The sequence below is a fragment of the Chrysochloris asiatica genome, unplaced genomic scaffold (genome assembly GCF_000296735.1).
Source record: "Chrysochloris asiatica unplaced genomic scaffold, ChrAsi1.0 scaffold00201, whole genome shotgun sequence".
Taxonomy (NCBI): domain Eukaryota; kingdom Metazoa; phylum Chordata; class Mammalia; order Afrosoricida; family Chrysochloridae; genus Chrysochloris; species Chrysochloris asiatica.
In genome coordinates, this window is record NW_006408719.1 from 1102046 (window position 1) to 1124428 (window position 22383).

The window sequence follows — 22383 nt, forward strand, 5'->3', positions numbered from 1 at the left end:
TGATAAAGACCACAAGTTAAAACGAAGAATTAAGTACTGAAAGCAGGAAAAGACTGGGGTTTATTTTGAAAGGAATATTCAAGTACTGACATGTATAGAAAATAATACTAATTTTGGTTACATTTCCCCCCTTATTGTTTAAATATACAAACTATAATACCTTTCAAAATATAATACATAATTTTAATAAGAAACATTTCATAGTCAGAATTTCAAGAAACATTAAGCATGAAATTTACTAGGCCAATGATTTTTTAAATTTGTGATTAATTAAATCTTTGCTATGTTACCTGTTATAGAGCCCAGGTTCGCTCCCTTTGGTATCTACAGTAATCAAGAAACATTCAGTTAGTTGTGCTATTGAGACAACCAATGATAATTTCACTTAGGGGAGAAATGTATTTCAATACCCTTGACATAACTCAGAGTTAGAAAAGATGGGAGTTCTGGAGAAACTTTAAATGAAAAAACACAAAATTATCAAGTGAAAAGTAAAGAAAACAAACTTTTCATCTTTGTGTTTCAAAAGGAATGAAACAACCACTTCATTTAAGATTAGAAATCCAGGTTCAAGGCACTGGGATGTACTCGTCACCATGAACAGAGTATTCACTTACATTCAACTTTTCTAAGCCTGATAATGCAATCAGCTTGCTTATAATTTCCATGACACTGCTCACATAGAAATTTGATGTTAATTAAACATGTTTATCCATTCATAATGAAACTATTTTTATAAAAATATTCAGAGTTAGGGCAGTGTTGGATTGTGGATACGGTAGAAGTGCAGTGAAGTTCATCGTCAGCAATACCACAGAAGACCAGGCAAAGCAGGTTCAGGGCAGAGCTCCAAAACTCTGAACCACATATGTAGGAATATTTTAAAAGTTTGAAAGCTTATAGGTAGTGGAACTTGTAGCGGAAGTAAGAAATTATGTACTTTTGAATCTGCTGGGCTCGGCGGCCCAGAGCTGACAACTTGGATGAGACCAACCTACAAGACCAAATGGGGGAGCAGACCCATGGAAAAATGCCATGGGAAACTCAGAACAAAAGTGGACAATACATTTTGTCGGTCTTGTGTTGTTCTGATATTTTTCTTTCATTCTTTTTTTTTTTTTTTTTTTTGTACCTGTTCATTGGCTCCCACTGTATGCACACCTCCATTCGGGTGACTAGAGGGGATGCCTGAGTGAGTGAACAAGCCCCAACCACCACTGGTGGGTTCTGCACAGATGCTTTCAGGTAAAGAGTCGGCCCTAAACTGTTTTATAATAAGGAAAAGACCAGAAAGAGGGGTGTAGAGTGGTAAAGAGACTTTAAAAACAAAACTGGCTGAATATTAAATTAAATCCTGAGGCATAGCTTAACAACCAACAGTGGGCATCTTGAAATGTATGACTACATTGAAGGCAAGAAGCTGAAAGAGGGCATTACAGTCATACTCATATTAGACTGCAGATTTTTTTTCTTCTCTCCCTCCTCTCCCTTTTCTACAATTATAGACTACAGTATGCAATCTAGTTTGTTGTTGTTGTTGTTGGTCGTGGTTTTTGGTGTCTTCTTCTTCTTTTTTTTTTTTTTTTTGCTGTTGCTGTTTTATGATCCCCCTTTTACCTTTGGGGGACTCTTTCTTTCCCTATATTACCCAAGAAGAGACAGCAACTGCTGCCATATAGTCAAACTATAATCACACTCTATAAAACACCAAACCAGGCAAGAACCAATACCAACTGCTATACACATGAGATAGACAACACCTGTGAAAGTTACTAGGAATCAAGCAATAAGAAGAGTGAAATGGGAGCCCACATCCTGATTACATTTACCTGGAGCCAATCAGAAAGCATAAAAATTACCAAAACACACAGTTAAGTATTAAGTCCACAGATAAACACTAAATATGTCCAAGAAGCAAAAGCAGATGACCATATTAGCATATGTCCAGAAACAAGATAAAATGTTTGAGACAAATGACTTAGATGTAGACCTGGACTACATTCTGGAAAGTAGGCAGGCCTTGGAAATTCCTCAAAAGGAATTCAGAAAAACAATTATAAAATGTTTCAAAACGCTATAAAATAGAGTTGAGAAAAATAAGAAAGAACTCAGGAAAGTGTCACAGGACCAGTCAAATAAGATTGAAACAACTCAAAACCTACAGAAAGAAGTCCAAACGATCAATAATACAATATCAGAAATAGACAATACACTGAAAGGGCAAAGGAGTAAAATAGAATAGATGAAAGATTGAGCCAGTGAGCTGGAAGACAAACTTCTCAATACCACTAAGAGCAAAGAGAAAAATGGATAAAAAAATCTGAAGAGATCTAAGATTCATGTTGGAAAAATGAAGAAGAATAACTTAAGAATTATTGGCATTCCAGAACATTAAGACTCACACAAGACAAAGAGGAAATAGTTGAATAACTGTTGGAAGAAAATTTACCTAGTATTCTCAAAAGTGAAAAGATAAACATTTAAGAAGCTCAATGAATCCCAGGAAGGATAGACCCCAAAAGAAAATCACTGAGACATATCATAATAAAACTCTCCAAAATGAAAGATAAGGAGAGAATCCTGAAAGCAGCTAGGCAAAAGAGGAGTGTTACATACAAAGGCAAGCAACTCGAATTATGCTCATATTTCTCAGAAGAAACTATGAAAGCAAGAAGGCAATGGGAAGACATATACAAAATCCTGAGAGAAAGAAAGAAAAAAATAACAACCTGTCAACCAAGGATTCTTTATCCAGCAAAGCTATCAATCAAATACGACGTTGTAATCAAAACATTCCAGGATAAACAAAAGCTAAGAGATTTTACCAAAGACAACCCTGGGCTACAAAACATTCTAAAGAGAGCTCTGTGGACTGAGAACCAACAAGAAGAGACAACAACCAGAGATTGGCTTATGTGGCAGAACCTCCCAGAACTAAATTGTCAGAAGGAAGTGTTGAGAACAGAACAAAACTGTAAGAACAATCTCACAGAATCTGGGAGGTCAGTCTATGATCAAAAAACAATTACAATGTAAAAGAAGGTGAACTCATAGGAACAGAGATCCAGATGATGAGAAGGTCAGGTAGAATACAGGATAATATAGACTGTACTAAATGGAGGGAAAAATAATGAAATATAAGGTAACTTCAAAGAAAATTGACACTTCACAGCATACCAAGAAAATGAAAATCCAAGAAGAATACGGAAACATTAAATGTATGAGGAAAATCACAAGAAAGAACACAAAAAGCAAGAGCTCAGCAAAGGAAGACACACAGAATAAAGAAAGAAGCAGCACCACAAAAAATAAGCAAACATAATGGCAGCAATCAATCTATACCTATTGATAATCACACTGTATGTAAACAGATTAAATGCACCAGTTAAGAGACTGAGGGTGGCAGAACGGATAAGAAAATAAGATCTGTCAATATGCTGTCTGCAAGACAAACATTTACACATAGACACAAAAACATTAAAAGTTAAAAGATGGGAAAAATACATACCACACTAATTGCAGTAAAAAATGAACAGGAGTGGCAGTACTAATAATCTCTGATAAAATAAACTTTAAAGCAAAAAAAAAAAAAAAAAAAGGCATAATCGATAAAGATGGCCATTATCTCACAATTAAAGGGACAATTGAACAAGATGACATAACCATAATAAATATCCATGCTCCCAATGAAAGAGCTCAAAAATATATAAAGCAAACTCAGATAGATCTGAAGAAATAAATAGACGAATCTAAAATAATCGTGATCAATTTTAATACATCACTTTTAAAAATGGATAGAACAACCAGAAAGAAACTTGACAAAGACACAGAATAACTAAACAACTCAATCAACTAGCTGGATCTCATAGATGTGTACATAGCATTCAACCCAACCACAGCACAGTAAACATTCTTTTCAAGTGCACATGGAACATTCTCCATAACAGACCATGGCTTAGGCCACAAAACAAACCTCCATAAATTTACAAATATCAGAATAGTACAAAGCATCTTCTCAGACCACAATGCTATCATATTAGAAATCAACAATAGGAAGAACAAAGAAACCAAGTCAAATACATGGAAACTGAATAACACCCCACTGAAAAGCAACAGGGTAGTAGAAGAAATTATACGTGAACTCACAAAGTTCCTAGAAACAAATGAGAATGAACACACAACTTACCAAAATCTTTGGGACATAGTGAAAGCAGTGCTGCGAGAACAATTTATGGCAATAAATGCAAACATCTAAAAAGAAGAAAGAACCAAAAGTAACACATTAACACAGCATCTATAACAATTAGAACAGAACAACAGAGGGAACCTACAACCACCAAATGAAAAGAAAACATAAAGATTAGAGGAAAAGTAAATGACATAGAAAAAACAAAAACAAAAACTCTAGAAATAATCAACAGAACAAGTAGCTCGTTCTTTCAAAGGATTAACAAAATTGACAAACCTAACAAAAGAAAAGAGGTAGAAGACTCAAGTAACAAACATTAGAAACCATACAGGTAATGTCACAGTGGAACAAAATGAAATCAAATGGATAATAACAGAATACTATGAAGAGTTGTACTCCAACAAATTTGAAAACTTAGAAGGGATGGATACATTTTTAGAAACACACGACCTACCTAAACTTACACAGAGTGACGCAGAAACCCTGAACAGACCTATAACAAAAGAAGAAATTAATCAGATCATCAAAAAATTCCCAACCAAATGAAGTCCAGACCCAAATGGCTTCACTGGTGAGTTCTACCAAACATTCATGTAAGAGCTGTCACCAGTTCTACTCAAATTATTCCAGAACATAGAGGAGGATGGAAAACTTCCTAACACATTTTATGAAGCATGTATGCTTTCAATTTGACTTGAACACATGTTTGGCAAAGTGGTCTGGTTGTTTCCTTGGGGCCCATGTGGAGTTGTCTGCCGGCTGTGTCAGTTCACCTCCAAACGGGCCGCCACATGACTGTGTATTAAATTTTGACATTAGGGAGTGAGTGGCTTCTATCATTGTTTTCCTTCTGAAGCAGTGTTTTGTTTATCTGAGGTCTCTTTCCTTTCCATATAAAGTTCATGATCTTTTTTCTATGTCTTCCTCACAATGACTTCTAAAAGGAAGGAAGCAAAATGCTAGATCTCAAATTCAGACAGCATCACACCAACAACAACAAAAAGTCAAATGACGTATTGCCTTTGGCAAGTTTGCTTCACAAGACCTTTTTAAAGTGTTGAAGAGCAAAGATGTCACCTTGAGCACTAAGGTGTGCCTGACCCAAGCCATGGTATTTTCAATAACCTCATATGCTTGCAAAGCTGGATCGTGAATAAGGAAGATTGTAGGAGAATTGGTGCTTTTTAACTATGGTGTTGGAGAAGAATATTGAAAGTGCCATGGGCTGCCAAAAGAACCAACAGATCTGTGTTGGAAGAAGTGCAGCCAGAGTGCTCCTTGGAGGCCAGGATGGCCAAAATTTGTTTATCATATTTTGGACAGTCTGTGGAGAAAGATATCATGTTTAATAAGGTGGAGGGTCAGAAAAACAGGAAGGCCCCCAGTGAGATGGATTGCCATAGTGGCAGCCTCAATGGGCTCAAGCATGGTAACAATTGTGAGGTTGGCCCAGGATCAGGCAGTGTTTCGTTCTGTTGTCCACAGGATCTCTATGAGTTGGTACCGACTTGATGGCACCTAACAGCAACAGCAGCTGAGTTCTAAATATCAAGCCATAATATCAGCATAATTTCTTCCTGGTTCATCCATATTATGCAGTGTTTTGCAGACTCAATGTTATTCTTCTAGGTTGCATAGTATTCACTTCCGTGTACGTACCAAAGTTTGTTAAATTCATTCTTCTATTGATGGGTACTTTAGCTGTCTCCATCATTTTTGCTGTTGTCAATAGTACTGTAATGAGCATTGTTGTGCATATATCTGCTCCTGTCCTGGGTTGTATTTCTTGTAGATATATGCTATGTACAGGAATTGCTGAATCATAAGCTATTTCTATTTTCTTCTTTCTGAGGAAGCACCATAACTTTTTCCAGAACGGTTGAGCCACTTTACAATCAAAACAACAGTGTAGGATGGTCCCAGTCTCTTCATACTTGTGCCAGTATTTGTTGTTTCTTCTTCTTCTTCTTTTTTTTTTTTTTGAACTTCTCTGTCCATGTTGGTTTGAGAAGATTTCTCATTGTTGTTTTATTTTCTTTGCTTCTAATGGATCATTATCTTGAACATTTCTTCATATGTTTGTTATCTGCCTGAATGTCTTCCTTGGTGAAGTGCTTTTTCATGTCCTGTTCCCAGTTGTTTATTGGGTCCTTTGTCTTTTTCTTGTAGAGGTGTTGTAAGTTTCTATACATTTTAGATATTGGTCCCTTGTATGATACATCATTGCAAAAAAAATTTCGTCTGTTGTCAATGATCAGTTGACTATATGTGGATGAATTTACTTATGTGTTCTCAATTCTGTTCCATTGATATTTGATTGGATGTGTACCAGGCTGTTTTGGCCACGGTGCCTGTGTATTAAATTTTGACATTAGGGAGTGAGTGGCTTCTGTCATTGTTTTCCTTCTGAAGCAGTGTTTTTTTTATCTGAGGTCTCTTTCCTTTCCATATAAAGTTCATGATCTTTTCTCTATGTCTTCCAAGAATGTTGGAATCTGGATTGCAATTGTGTTTTATCTGCAGATTGCATTGTGTAGTATTAACACTTTCACAATGCTAAGTCTTTCTATACATGAGCATGCTATATTTTTCCATGTTTGCAAATCTCTTTTGGTTTCTTTTAGTATTGTTTTGTAGTTTTCTTTTTATAGGACTTCTGTTTCTCTGGTCAGATTTATCAGTAAGTATTTCATCTTTTGGGTGGATATTATAAGTGGTATAATTTTCCTTATTGCCTTTGCAGAGTTCTCTTTGTTAATGTAAAGGGATCTAATTGAGTTTTCTCTTTAGATCTTGTAACTTGCCGCTTTGCTGAATTTTCCAATGATTTCCAATAATGTTCTTGCTGAGTCTTTGCCATTTTCTATGTAAAAGATCATATCTTCTGCAACTAGAGAGAGTTTTGCTTCTTCTTTGCCAAATTGGTTGCCTTTGATTTCCCTTTCTTACCTTATAACTCTGGATAAGAATTCCCACTCAATATTGAATAATAATGGCGATGCCGGGCATCCTTTTTTTGCTTCCCATTTTCATTGGAATTGCTTGAAGTTTCTTTCCATTAAGAATGATGTTGGTTGTTGGTTTTGTATATATGCTCTTAGTTGTGTTGAGGAATTTTCCTTCAATTCCTATTTAATAGAGTGTTTTCACTAAGATTGGATGTTGAATTTTGTCATATACCTTTTCTGCATCATCTGATATGATCATGCATTCTTTCCCATTTTTTTAAATTTATATGTATATGATGGATTACATTTATTGTTTTACTAATATTGAACCATCCTTGCATCACTGACATTAATCCCACTTAGTAATGATGCATTTTTTTTTTATTTGTTGTTGAATTCTATTCACTAAGATTTTGTTAAGCATCTTTGCATCCATGACTATGAGGGATATTTGTCAAGAATTTTCATTTTTAGTGATGTTCTTGCCAAGTATTTGTATGAGAGTTATGCTTGCTTAATAAAATGTATTGAAGAATTTTCCATTATTTTCTATGTTTTGGAAGAGTTATAGTAAAATTGTTGTAAACTCTTCTCTATTTGGTAAAATTCACCAGTAAATCCATCTGAGCCTGGACTTTTTTTGTTTGTTTGTTTCTTTGGGGTCTTTTAAAGACCTGATCAATGTCTTCTATTTTTATAGGTCTGTTCAAGTTTACTACTTCACTCTGTATTAGTTGAGGTAGGTGGTATTTTTCTAAATAGCTATCCATTTTTTCCACATTTTCAAATTAATTGGAGTACAAGTCTTCATAACATTCTGCTATTATCCTATCTATTTCCTTTGTTTTTTGTCATGAGGTCAACCATATCGTTTGTCATTCATATTTTTTGTGCTTTCTCCCTCATTTCTTTTATTAGATTTTCCAGTGGTTATTAATTTTATTAATCCTTTCAAAGAAAAAGCTTCTACTCTTCTTGACTCTTTCTATTGTTTTTCTGCTTTCTAATTCATTTATATCTGCTCTAATCTTTATTATTTCTTTTCTTCTGGTGAATGTAGGGTTACTTTGCTGGTCTTTTCCTAATTGTTGAAGGTGTTGTGCTAATGTGCTGATTTTGGTTCTTTCTATTTTTTGGATGTGTGCATTTAATGCTATAAATTGTCCTCTAAAGAGTACTTTTGCTATGTCCCAATAATTTTGGTGTGCTCTGTTTTCATTCTCATTAACTTCAAGATTATTTTATTTATTTATTAAATTCTATTACGCTTTGACTTTTATGTGTGATTTTATTCAGATTCCATATATTTGATATTATTTTCTTGATCTTCTTTTTGCTCATTTCTAATTTATAGCAATGTTATCTAAAAAGAAGTCTTGTAATGTTTTGATGTTTTAAAAATTTATTGAGACTTAATTTGTGGTGTAATATATGGTCTACTCTGGAGAATATTCCATATGCACTGGAAAAGATTGTATATCTTGAGTGTTTTGCATAAATATATGAGGCCAAGTTGATTTATTGTGGTTTTCAGTTCCTCTTATTCTTTGTTGAGTGTCTTTCTGGGTTTTCAGTTCTTTTTTGACAGTGGAGTTATCTATTTCTTTCTTCATTTATATTATGTGATTTATGTATTTTGAGGATTTTTAATTGGGAGTGTAGAGATTTTTTTATGATTGTTCCCTGTTGTTCAATTGACCTTTAATCATTAGATAATGTCTTTCCTTGCCTCGTATTCTGATTTTTACCTTAAAGTAAATTTCTTCAGAGATTAATATGCCCACTCTTGCTCATTTTTGGTTGCTATTAGCTTGATAAAATTTTTTCTATCATTTAATTTTCAATCTATATTTGTCTTTGAGTTTAAAGAATTTCCCTCATAGACAGTATATTGAATTATCTTGTTGTTTTATTTTATCCATTATGCTACTTTATGTCTCTAGACTGCTGCATTTGATCCATTGACATTCAGAAAAATTATCTATAGATACAAATTGATTATTATCATTTTTGTGTGTATGTGCATGTGTAGCTGCTCATTTCTTTGTTCCACAATTTTACGATGCTGAGTTCATTTTGTGTTTGACTTTCCTTGTTGATTTCTTCATAATTTTAATGTTTGTAAACTCTTCATAGATTTCCCTTTACTTGACTTGATGTGAATCTGTATTACATTTCTTTGTAGTGACCCTGTAATTTACTGATTTTTTCCCTCCCATTAAAACGGTCTGTTTTATCTTCAAATCTTTACTTCCTCACCATTTGATATTCTGCAACTACACTTCCTCCCCCCTTTTTTGTTCTGTAGTTGTCTTTATTATAGATTAAAATATCTGATTCCATATCTTCAGTCTTGTATTTTTCTTTTACTCTTGATATTTCAATATCTAGATTGAATTCTGGGTGGTGATGCCATGTACATCAATTTACACTTGTTGTGTGCTCTCTTTTGTTCATAGTCCAAAAGAACCTCTTTAGTATTTTTAGTGAATTTGACTTGGTTTTTACAAATTCCTTTCATTATTATTATTATTATTATTATTATGTGTAAATGTTCTAATTTCACTGTCTTGTATGAGGGATGGTTTTGCTGGATATGATTCCTTGTTGTCAGTTGTTTTCTTTCAGAGTTTTGTATATGTCTCCCCATTGCATTCTCACCTGAATAGTTTCTGCTGAGGAGTCAGAGCTTAATCTTACTGATTTTCCTTTGTAAGTCACATTGAGTTTTTCCCATGCTGCCTTCAGGATTCTTTACTTTTTTTTTTTTTTTTTCTTCAGCATTTAATTAGGTTATATCTTGGAGGTTTTCTTTTGGGGTCCATCGTGTTTGGGGTTCATTCAGCTTTTTGAATATTTATCACCACATCTTTCTTTCATGATAGGGAATTTTTCATTTATAAGTTCTTTTTTTTTAATGGTTTTTATTATGGATTTAATGAAAGATTACAGGGCAGATCATCAGTTTTACATTCAACAAATCATACACCTTGTTTCATTTCAATGACTATAATCCCCTCCATGTGCCATCAGTTAACAGTATTTCTCTCTATCCACTTTAGTGTTTTCAAAAAAAAAAAAAAAATCAAACACTCAGGCATATATAATAATTTACAGTTCCAAGGGGCACATTCTGCAAGTCTGCCTCCTGGCCACTAGCTCTTAGTCCCTCTCTTCCCATGAATCTAGAGTCCTCAGCTGATCCCCATCTCCATGCCCCCATCTCTGCTTCCATCACTGGCATTGTGGATAAGGTCCTGCACTCTACTTATGCACTTCTTCCTTCATGGTCCTAGGGTCCTCTGTTTCTGGACTGTAAGATTAACCATTCCTCTGTTTTTGTTATTACAAAATTTCTACCTTTACAATTATGACAGTCACAATTAGTCATGATAACAATTATTCACTATTGAATTATATGAATATTGTCCCCATCTCTTTTCACCAGCCCCATCTAGACAAAATGAAAACTGTTCAGTGGGGTCTCTTTCTTTCCTTCCATACTCTTAAACTAAACTCCCTCTTGAAACCTTGTAAGCCAGTCACTTCGTGCCTTTATTGCCGCCTCATTTTAGGTAGCCAATGTCTAAGTTGCCCATTCCTACCTACCCTGTGTACAGAGTGGATAGCATTGATACTTAATGTGAAGACTTCCCTTTCTGTTGGTATTTAGAGTAACTACCTCTCTGAGTATAGGTCAGGTTCAACAAACTGTAGCAATTTACCCTTGTTTTCTTTATTATTATTATTTTGTAATCTTCCTCTCTTCAAGTTCTGATTATCGAGCCATTAAGGAGAGGTTAAATGGGTACTGTCGGCAAGTTTGGGTGTTCTTGTGCATCTCCCTCACTTCATATCAGCTGGATGCTTCACTCTCAGCTCTAGGCTTCTGTGGCTATCCTTGTCTATGTGATCAAGTGTCCTCAGGTCTCACCACACTTTGGACCAACCAGCACCTCCTCTTCTCTCTCATCTCCAGGTCAAAGGGAGTCAATGGACTGTGGCTGAACTCAGTCCATTTCTTCATTGCAGCCTTTCCCCCTCTTTTACTTACCAGTAGACCAATGTGGTTGCCAGCAAGCTTGTTTGTGTGTTCCTTTGAGGTGGGACATTCCCAGTAGAAAGGACAAGCAGACCAACCTGGAACAGCTACAGTGACAGAAGATACATCTTCAAAGAAAGATCATGAGGAAAATAACAAAACAAAAGTCAGCATGACTGGCTACTACAAGAATAAGCAAGCTGTTCACCAGCAAACCATCAAGGCAAGCAATCAAGTTCCTTCAGGACAAACTCCCCTCTAAGACTGAAACTCAAAAGAGACACAGAAACAAGCTTTGCTGGGTAAAGGATTCTTAGGTGGCAGTTATTTTCTTTCAAGGTTTTATATAAGTCTCCCCATTGCCTTCTTGCCTGCATGGTTTCTGTTGAGAAATCCGAGCTTAATCTGATTTGCTTGCCTTTTTATGTTACACTTCTCTTTTCCCTAGCTGCTTTCAGGATTCTGTCCTTATCTTTGATATTGGAGAGCTTGATTATTATGTCTTGGTGATTGTCTTTTAGGGTCTATTCTCCCTGGGGTTTGTTGAGCTTCTTGAATGCTTATCTTTTCACTTTTCAGGATGTTAGGAAATTTTTCTTCCAGAAGTTCTTCAACTTGTGTGATTCTTCTTGTTCAGGAATGCCAATAATTCTTAAGTTATTCCTCTTCTTGTTGTCCAATATGAATCTTATACCTTCTTCAGATTTTTTAATGTTTTTTTTCTGTTTGCTCTTCTATCTTAGTAAGGTTGAGAGATTTATCTTCTAACTAACTAGTTCTGGCTTCTATCTCTTCAATTCTACTGCTTTGCCCTTTCAGTTTATTGTCCATTTCTGATATTCTATTATTTATCGTTTGGACCTCTTTCTGTAGGTTTTGAATTGTTTCCAGTGCTGTATCTATCTTATTTTATTGTTCCTGTAGTGCTTTCCCGACTTCTTCCTTATTTTTCTCAACTCCATTTTATATTGTTTTGATACATTTTATAAGCACTTTTCTGAATTATTTTTCAGGCATTTCCAAAGTCTGCCCATCTTCCAGTATGGTGTGTAGGTCTACTTGTAGCTCATTTGCTTCAGTCACTTTATCTTGTTTCTGGCCATGTGCTGATATGGTCATCTGCTTCTGTTTTCTGGGAATATTCAGGAGTTACCTGTGGCCTTAATACTTAGTTGGGTGTGTATTTTGGTATTTTTATACTTTCTGATTGCCTCCAGGTAGATGTGATCAGGAGATGGGCTTCCCTTTTCACTCTTCTTCCCTTATCTCTGCAGTTCTATCAGGCATCTGTGGCTGCTCTGATCCTTCCCCCACTTGGTCTCGCCCAAGATGGCAGCTCTGGGAGCAGCTGGGAGTCTTGAACTAGAAAGCAATGGATTTCTTGCTTCTGCTACAAATTCTTCTGGTTGCACGCTTTCCAACCTTCTAAATATTCCTTTATATGTGGTTCAGAGTTCTGGGACCATCCCCTGAGCCTGCTTGATCTGGTATTCTGTGTTGTTGCTGATGGAGCTCTTCACTGCACTTCTACCCTCTATGCCATCTTATTTGTTCTTCCATCCATCAGTTCTTTGTCTATTTTTTTCTGTCGTGTTCTTTGTCTGTTCCTGTTCTGGAATTTCAGTCACCCATAGGTTATTCCTTTTCATGTGTCCTACATGAATCAGAGTTATTTCATTATTTTTTTATTCAGAGTTATTTCAGTATTTTTTCTATTTGTTCTTCTATCTTACTTGCATTGAGAGATTTATCTTCAAGCTCATTCTTTGATTCAATTCTACTATTTTGCCCTTTCATTTTTGTACATTTTGATATCTTAATATTGATATTTCAGATTTCTGTTTGCCACTTTTTTATTGTCTCCAATGCTTTACCTATATTGTTTCTTTGTTCCTGTAGAACTTTCTGTATTCTTCCTTTTCTTTCCTCTACCTTCTTATGAAAAGTTTGAATGTACCTCAATATCATTTTCAATTTTTTGATACTTTCTAAATGTTGTGGTGATTTTGCATTTTTAATTAAGGGCTGAATGTGTGTTGGTGTATTCTCTGGCACTTAACAACTGCCTCCTGGTGGGTGTGATCAGAAGATGAGCTTCTCTGCTCATACAGTTCAATTCAGTGCTGATTTAGCTGCTGTTGGTTGTAGTCTGTGCTCTAGTGTTTAACAACTGGCATTGGGTCTTGCCTAATTTGGGGGGCTGTAGAGGTTATGGCTATGGCTTGGCTGTATGGCAACAGTTCTGTCTTCTGTCATGTTATGCAAGAAGAAGGCAAAAATGCAAACCAATATACAGTCCACAAAGTGAAAAATGAAAGTTAGTGGCTTTCTGTCCTACAATAAATGTGTGCAATTTTCCAGGTAATTTCTCGGGATGCTAGATGAGTTTGAACCTTCAAACTTTTGGTTAGCATTCCAGTGCCCAATTATTGCACAATCATGGCTTATGATCAAAATAGAGCTCATATAAAGAAGACAAATCTTGACCATATTTAAAACTCTTAAGTTATAATCAGACCCCAAATAAATATCTTCTCCTTTGTTTTTGCAGTTACCCTCACTTAATTTTATTCTCTGGCTCTTTCTGACACCTCTGAGTTATACATTAAACTGGAGCTTCCTTCAATATGGCCTGACACATACCACATAAATCTGATTATGAAGTGTCTTGTTATTGATGATTTTAATATATATATATATCCATTCCTTTCCTGGTTGATTTGAAATCATTTTCTTTACTAAAAACCACTGTCGAGTCATTAGGAGGACATGCTTTTACTGAAAGAATATATAAAGGTAAAATTGAGAAAGAAGAAGGAGGGTAAAGTGTTATGTGATTGGATGCCATCCAAGAGGTGGTACATAACTTTACTGTAATAGAGTATAATGGCAGCCTTTTTCTAGGAGTATCAGTAGCCAAGGCTTTCTGTTTGCTGTTTGCAGTTTCAATGAGAGAAGTCTGTGTGGGCTCCTCAAATAAAATATACTGGTATCATTATCTCCCAATATGCTAACTGAAAAGATCATTGTTTTTGATATTTAATACCTTATAAATTATATGATGACTGCATTGACCAGCATGCACATCTGGTAGAATGGTCAGAGATTTTCCCTCTAGATCAAGTAGACAGAGTGAATGCCTGTTTTTCTATCAATGGTCAATTATGCATTCATAGTAGAAAAGGTTACCATCAGCTGGTCATCAACTAACCACAGAGGAACTGTAATGGTTATGTTTGAAGGAAAGGATGCAAATAAGTAGTGACCGGTTAGCTATAATATGGAAAATGTATACCTTCCTGTTTACAAAAAAAAAGGGAATTGTGAGATGACCAAGGCTTGAAGCACAGATAAATGCCATGCTCATTATACAAAGTTGTATTTGCTTTTTGCACCTTTTCTTACCTTCCTTATTGGTTATCTCTACAAACTGGAGAAGTCGTCTGGCTTTCAGATGCTGACCAGAAACCTTCTAGTTTCTGACCCAAATCTTCTGACATATCACAGATTTCTGTCAGGAAGACATAAATGAAAGGTGCAAAACCAGTGCAGGAATACTTTTTATACCATGGCTAGTTCTCCAGTTCTATTCCCTGCTTCAATGCTTTCAGTTATGTTTCTGTGCACAGCTAAGTTTGCTTTGGGTCACTTGTAAATTCATGTATAGGCCTTAAGATGATGAACACTTGGCACACCTACTCCTCATAATGGGAATTGTTGTTGATAAGTGCTGTAGAGTCAGTTCTGACCCATATAAGTTTTCCGAGTAGAAGCTTGTAAGCTTGACTGCTGACGTGATTAAAAGCAACTTTGCAGTACAGCACATTAACCCACAACGCTATACCAGGACTCTCTAAAAGCCTATAGCACACAGTATTCCCAGGTGGTCTCTCATCCGAGTACTAATCAGGCTCAACTCTGCTTAGCTTCCAAGATCAGGTGAGATCAGGCACATTCAGGTATGGTCATAGACTGTACAAAGGATATTAACTATTTCCAAAACCTGAGACACAGTTTTCTTTATGTCTTCTCTGGAATCCTCTGACAAGTAGGCAGCAAGCTGGGGCTGAAGTAACAGTAGAAGGTAAAAGGGAAAATTAAAAAAAAAAAAAAAAAAAAAAGAAGAAGAAAAATTACTAAGTTGAAAAAAAAAGCACAACAATTAAGGTTAAAAAATGGCCATTAAGAAAAGGAGGGGTGGCTCATTAAAAATAAATGGAATTAATACATTATATAAAGAAAGAGATGATGGAAAAGCTCTATATCATCAGTCAAAACAAGGTTAGAGGCAGATTGTGGAACAGATCATTAATTGCTCATATGCAAATTCAAATTGAAGCTGCAGAAAATTAGAACAAGTCCACAAGAGCCAAAATATGACCTTGAATATATCCCACCTGAATTTAGACATCATCTGAGGAACAGATTATATACATTAAGCACTAAAGACCAAAGACCAGAAGAGTTGTGGGATGACATCAAGAACATCATACACGAAGAAAGCAAAAAGTCATTAAGAAGACATGATAGAAAGAAAAGATCAAAATGGATGTCAGAAGAGATACTGAAACTTGCTCTCCAGTGTAGAGATACTAAAGCAAATGGAAGAATGAGGAGGTACAAGAGCGGAACAGAAAATTTCAAAGGTCAGCTTGAGAAGTTAAAGTCAAATATTACAACAAAATGTGCAAAGATCTGGAGTCAGAAAACCAAAAAGGAAGAACACGCTCATCATTTATCATGACCCAAACCATGGTATTTTCAATAACCTCATGTGCATGTGAAAGCTGCACAGTGAATAACGAAGACTATAGAAGAATTGATACCTTTGAGTTATGGCTTTGGAGAATATTAAAGGTACCATGGGCTGCCAAAACAACAAACAGATCTGTTTGTAGTGCAGTCAGAATGCTCCATGGAGGCTAGGATGGCCAAACTATGTCTTTCATACTTCGTACATATTGTCAGTAGGAATCAGTCACTTTAGAAAGATATCTTGTTTGGTAAGGTAGAAGGTCAGAGAAAAAGAGGAAGTTCCCCAGTGAGATTGATTGGCAAAGTGGCAGCATCAATGGATTCAAGCGTGGCAAAAATTGTGAGCTTGGCCCAGGATCAGGCAGCGTTTCATTCTGTTGTACCTAGGGTCGCTATGAGTCCGTACTGAATCAATGCCACCTAACAACAGCAACAAATAAATCACAGGAGTTGAAAGGAATCACGACAGTTTCATGAAGTTAACTATTTTTTCTGATAGTTTGTGACTCCACCAGCATTTAAAAACCAATTTATTGTTTTCTAAGCCCCACATCAAGCATTTCATTAAAACAGAACTGGCTGCCAATTTGGTTCTGCACATGGATTTTACTGTTAATATGAGTCTGAGTGTGTATTTTGTGTAATGTCTGAATAGTATGTTCATATGTACATGAATACCAGTATCACATGCATGTGTGTCTATGCATGTGTGTCTATGTACGATATGCATATTATATGACTTTCTCTAAAGTAATGCTTTGTGAGTAGGCAATGATATTTGAAAAGGGTGGCTGATGATGAGAATGCAATCTAAGTCACCTGGTGAATATAAGAATTTGGGGCTATAAGGTCTACTTTTGTGAAGAAAATACATGAGGGTAAGTTTATTAGTATGAGACAATTTTTATTACTTTCTGTAGAAACTGAAATATTATATAAAATAATACAAGATGTCAAAACGAATGATAATAATCAGAAATATTTCCCAATCCAGTCTGAGTATCTATTTAGCAAAACTGTGGTTATTTCTCTTTTATTTATTTGTATTTTTTCTTGTAAGTCCAAATTCAAGTGACACTTCTTTGAATTATGCAAACAGATACTTCTTTGCCATTTGCAGGCAGAGTTGACAGACTGCTTTGTAATCTTGGACCCCTAGACTTATTTCATTTTCTTGTTTGCCACAATATATCATCATTCATAGTCTTCTATGTCTGCATCTATTATATACCATATTCACTTGATAGCTCATATCCTACTACAAAACCTGGTAAATAGATGCTGTTCAATAAATGCTTGTTGTGTGAGTGGAAAAGTGTCACATTGTGGCTACAAATAATTCTCTATATAAACCTCTCCTGAAAAAGGCAAACAAATACAGAGACAAACCTACTGCCATTGCTTCAATACCAAGTTATAATGAGCCTATAGTACAGAGTAGAACTGCTCTGTAGGGTTTCCAAGGCTGTAAATCTTTACAGAAACAGACTGCCTCATCATTCTCCCACAGAGCAACTGGTGGTTTTGAACTACTGACTTTTCAGTTAGCATCCAACTACTTAACACACTGTGCCACAAAGGATCCTGATAATAACAACAAGAATATTTCACACTCACATTTGTCTTCTCTCCTGTGCCCACTCTCGAGGGAGTCTTGAATGCATACTTCACAAAACACTCCCTCTTTCTTTATCCCAGATCTCAGTCCCCTCTCAGCAGTAGTCAAGAGTATGCCTATCATTAAGGCTGTAAGTAACACATTCTCATCATGTACCTACTGTCATTTGGATTTCAAGATCATGAAATATGAACTTCTTGCTCTGACCTTGGAACTGACAGGAACTCTTAAGATGGAAATAGCACTCTGCAACTCAAGATTGCTCTGTTACCTCAATAAGTAATCTAACGTGTCAGTGAATATGAATGTTTTAGACAGCATTTGTTTGCTTCTAATTTCACTGTGAGGCTGGGACTACGGGAATGTAAATATGCAGAGAAAATCAAGGTCTGGAACACTGAAAACTGGCTAGTAACATTTTTCTCCAGAGGTAGTTTTGGAGCCATATATGAAGACGAAGACCTTTTTCAATGTGAAAGTTCTGTAAAAAGCAGTAGCTACCCTTTCTCCAAAACTTGGGTTGCCTCCATGTGTGTAAATATTACATGTTTACCTCATGTTTGTCTACTGTTAGCCTCAAGGAAAAATTAAAAATAGCTTCATGTTTATGCTTCATGAAAAGACACTGTCTGTATAGTTCTAATCGTATAAACATGTTTCTTCCTCCATTTGAGTGGTTCAAGAAGGATGCCTAGCCACACAGAAACATAGCAACAGAGCAAAAAACTTCAAAGGAAAATAAAAAGTATGAGCATTTGAGAAACTTAAGGTTCTATATTAATTTGATTGAGCCAGGATTCCCAGTTATTTGGAAGTTGATAATTAGCTCTATGAAGATTGGATATGACCATCAAATCAATTGAAAGGATGTTTCCTTGCAGGTGTGACCTGCTCCCAATATAATGGACACACAGGAAATACTTGTTTTCTTTCCCACTGGATCTGGATCTTACATCTGGGTCATTCTCCAACCTTCTTTCTGTTCCTTGACCTGAGCCAGCAGTACTTGCTCTATTTTGTGTTTGCCTGCTGGGTCTGCCCTAGTGTGCAATCAGACATCCACCAGAGGGCCCTGCACAATTGTTCCTGTAGCCCTGGCTCAAGTGTGCCACGCTGTGGGTACTACAGTGCACCTATCCAGGCCTTGGTTGCCCACCACCCTGCTGTTGCCCTTGCTCCAACACTGTATTTCTGCTGAGTGCCCAGACTTGGAATTCCTGCCTTCTGTGCCTACCTGCCAATCTTGGTTCACCTGGCCTGAACTTGGAACTCTCCTATCTCTACAAATATAAGTCATTTTCTTGATATAAAATTACCATTATGTGTGTGAATGTAAATTGCACTGTTTTTGGTTCTCTAAAGAATCCAGCCTAAGACACTTGGTACTAAGAGTGATTCTAGAGAAACTGTATCACAAGGATAAGTTTTAAACATTAATTCTCAACTCTGACTATATTTAAAGGCACTGATAACTCTTCCTCCACTAGTAAAGAGAGTGAGGGTGCTTCTAATTCCTGAATGATTATGTGTATGATACATTTCTGTAATTTTGTCAGGATAAGAAGTATAGAGAAACTTGGTTGGTCCGACTTATAATCAACAAAGTGGTAAAAGAAAGATACACAAAGGCTCAAGAATCATGTACCACTTCCCTGACCATCAGGACAGGTACGTGAACTCGGGACAAATAGGGGGCAGGGTCACAATAGGGGCCCCAGCCTGGTAGACAGACAGTTTTTGGGCAAACATAAAACATTAGGCAGCAACTTTATGAACTTGGTTTTTTGAAAGAACTAATTATCACGGCACTTAACAACAACAACAACAACAATTATTGAGGAATTGCGAACAATTTTGACCCCCACCCGCCTGCTCCCAGCTCTTACCGGGCGTGGGTGGGGGGAAGGCTCTGCCCACTGCAGAGCCTAACAGGGCCTGAGCAGACACTCTCAGAAAACCAGTGAGCCCGCAGGAACCAACATAGTCCATCCCAGGGGGTCCCCATAGCCACATTAGGCATTACCGGTGAATATATAGGGAAAATTAGGGGGCCCAAGGCACAGGGGGACAAAGAGGCATTTTAGACGTCATCAAAAACAGACCCCATCTGTCTACCAGCACGAAGCCCAGCCCCCACTTCTTCAGCTTAGGTTAACACTTTGCTCAGTCTCAGAGACCAGCCCAAGCTAAATAGCAACTCAATCCCAATAACAAAACACCCCTGCTGTGGCTCAATCCACCAGACAGCAAACTCTGAAGAATTGCAAAAATTGTGCACTGCAACTCCCACAGGAAACCATATACTGGATAGTGGTGGGTCATAACCCACCCCACAGCATCTCAACAAGTAGCTAAAACTAGATGGATCCAAAACAGAGTAATAATATTTTAGATTAACTGAAGAAGCGCAAAGTGCAGGACTTGCTGGCGGCTAGGGCAAAGGTCGCCAGCAAAAGTGGCTCGGAAGTCTGGACAGAATGGAGTCAAGACAGAGCTCCCAGATTCAGACCCACAGAGTTAGGAGGGGCTTAGAGGCTGGGAGACTTGTAGCCAGTGGAACTTGGAGCGGAGGCAGAAGGGCACGTTCCCTTAAGCCCGCTGGCCAGGCTAGGTGATCTGGGCCCACAGCCTGGGAGAGACAGAGCAGCTGTACTGAATAGGGGCCACAGAGACACCAAGCTGTGGAAACGCTCTGCAGGAACATTTAAGGGGCTTTGCTGAATCTGGGTGGTTCCGAACTAGTTTTTTTTTGTTTTTTTTTTAATTTTTTTTTTCCTTTGGTGTTGGGAGGGGATGCGCTCACGGATTGCCCACATACGTCTGGGTGAGAGGAGGTAGGGGCTTAGCAGAGCGGCCAGGACCCACCCTCACCCCTGGGGCTCCCCTCTGCCAGGAACACACGCACCTAGGCCAGACTGAGATGAGGAGTTGGTCTGCCTTAATTCACGGGTTTGAAAGAGAGCCCAGCGTAGTGCTATGGAGTGGGATGCTGCACTGCAGATTAGTTTGAGTGACAAGCCCTGTGGGACGGAGTCAGTGGCTCATGCTCACCAACCACTCATAGGAAAACTTATACAGGAGACACGGCTGTGTGTCCTCCTCGGTCGGCTTGCACTCACGGATTTGAGAGCAGTCCCATTGTAGCACGGTGGACTGGAGTGCCACTCCAGGCCCTTTTGGTCTGCGGGGTTGGTAGCTCAAGCTCACGGGCCACTCTTTGGAGGCCCTGTGCAGGGAACGCGGTTACCCATCATATGTGGTCCGCCTACTCGTTTTCACTGATTTGAGAGGAGACTGGCACAGCGCTGAGGGCTGAAGTGACGCACTACAGGGCCTTTTGAGCTGTAGGCCCAGAGGTTCGTGCCCACCAGCCGCTAATTGGAGACCCTATACAGGGTCGCTACAGGTCAGAATTGACTAGACAGCACCTAACAGCAAGGAGAGGAGGGCAGAAGTGACTGAAAGAGAGGATTCTAAAAACATACATATATTAGGAGTCAGAATTTTCTTCCTTATTATTTTTTTCTCCCCATTTTATCTTTCTTTACCTTTATTATTAGCATCTTTTTAAATTTTATTCTCTCTCTCTCTATATATATATATTTTTTTCTCTTCTTACCTTTATTTTTTACATAAAAAATTTACTTCCCTTTTTCTCTCATTTTTGTTTTTGCTTCTGATCCTGATTTGGTTTTTGATTTTACCCAACTTCAGTTGCTTGGCGGTTGCATAGCCTCCTTTTTGTTTTTGGAAAACAATTTGTCTCCCTATATTACACAAGAAAAGTCAGGAACCACAGCCAAAAAGTCAAGCTGTAATAACACCTTACAAAATACCAAAACCCAGGCAAGAACCAATACCAGCAGACATACACTGTGAAAGGCACCCCGAGTTAAGCAATAAGAAGAGGGAAAAGAGAAGACGACACCCTGATCACCTGTCCCTGGAAACAATCATCAAGCATAAAAAAGTACCAAAATACATATTCACTTCAGTGTTAGACCCACAGATAAACAATAACCATGCCTAAGAAGCAAAAACAGATGACCATATCAGCACATGTTCAGAAAAAAGATAAAATACCTGAGACAAATGACCCAGAAGTAGACCTGGAATCCATTATGGAAGGAGGGCAGGCCCTGGAAATGCCTGAGAAATAATTCAGAAAAATGATTTTGAAATGTCTCAAAACACTCTACAATGGAGTTGAGAAAAATAAGGAAGAAGCCAGGAAAGTGCTACAAGAACAATCAAACAAGATAGACACAGCATTGAAGCAATACAAAACCTACAGAAAGAGAACCAAACAATCAATAACAAAGTGGCAGAAATAGAAAACACTCTGGAAGGACTAAGGAATAAAATAGACGAGATGGAAGGAAAAATCAGCGAGCTGGAAGACAGATCTTTCAATACCTCCAAGATAGAAGAACAAACAAAAAAGGATAAAAAATTCTGAAGATGATATAAGATTCATGCTGGACAACATGAAGAGGAATAACTTAAGAATCATTGGCATTCCTGAGCAAGAAGAATCACATAAGTCCACTGAGGAAATAGTCGAAGAACTTCTGGAAGAGAATTTTTCCAAAATCCTGAAAAGCGAAAAAATTAATGTACAAGAAGTGCAACGGACTCCAAGAAGGGCAGACCCCAAGAGAAAATCACCAAGATATATCATAGTCAAGCTTTCCAAACTCAAAGACAAGGAGATGCTGCTGAAAGCAGCCAGAGAAAACAGAAAGGTCACATATAAGGGCAAACAAGTGAGATTAAGCTCAGATCTCTCAGCAGGAACCATGCAGGCAAGAAGACAATAGGGAGACATATA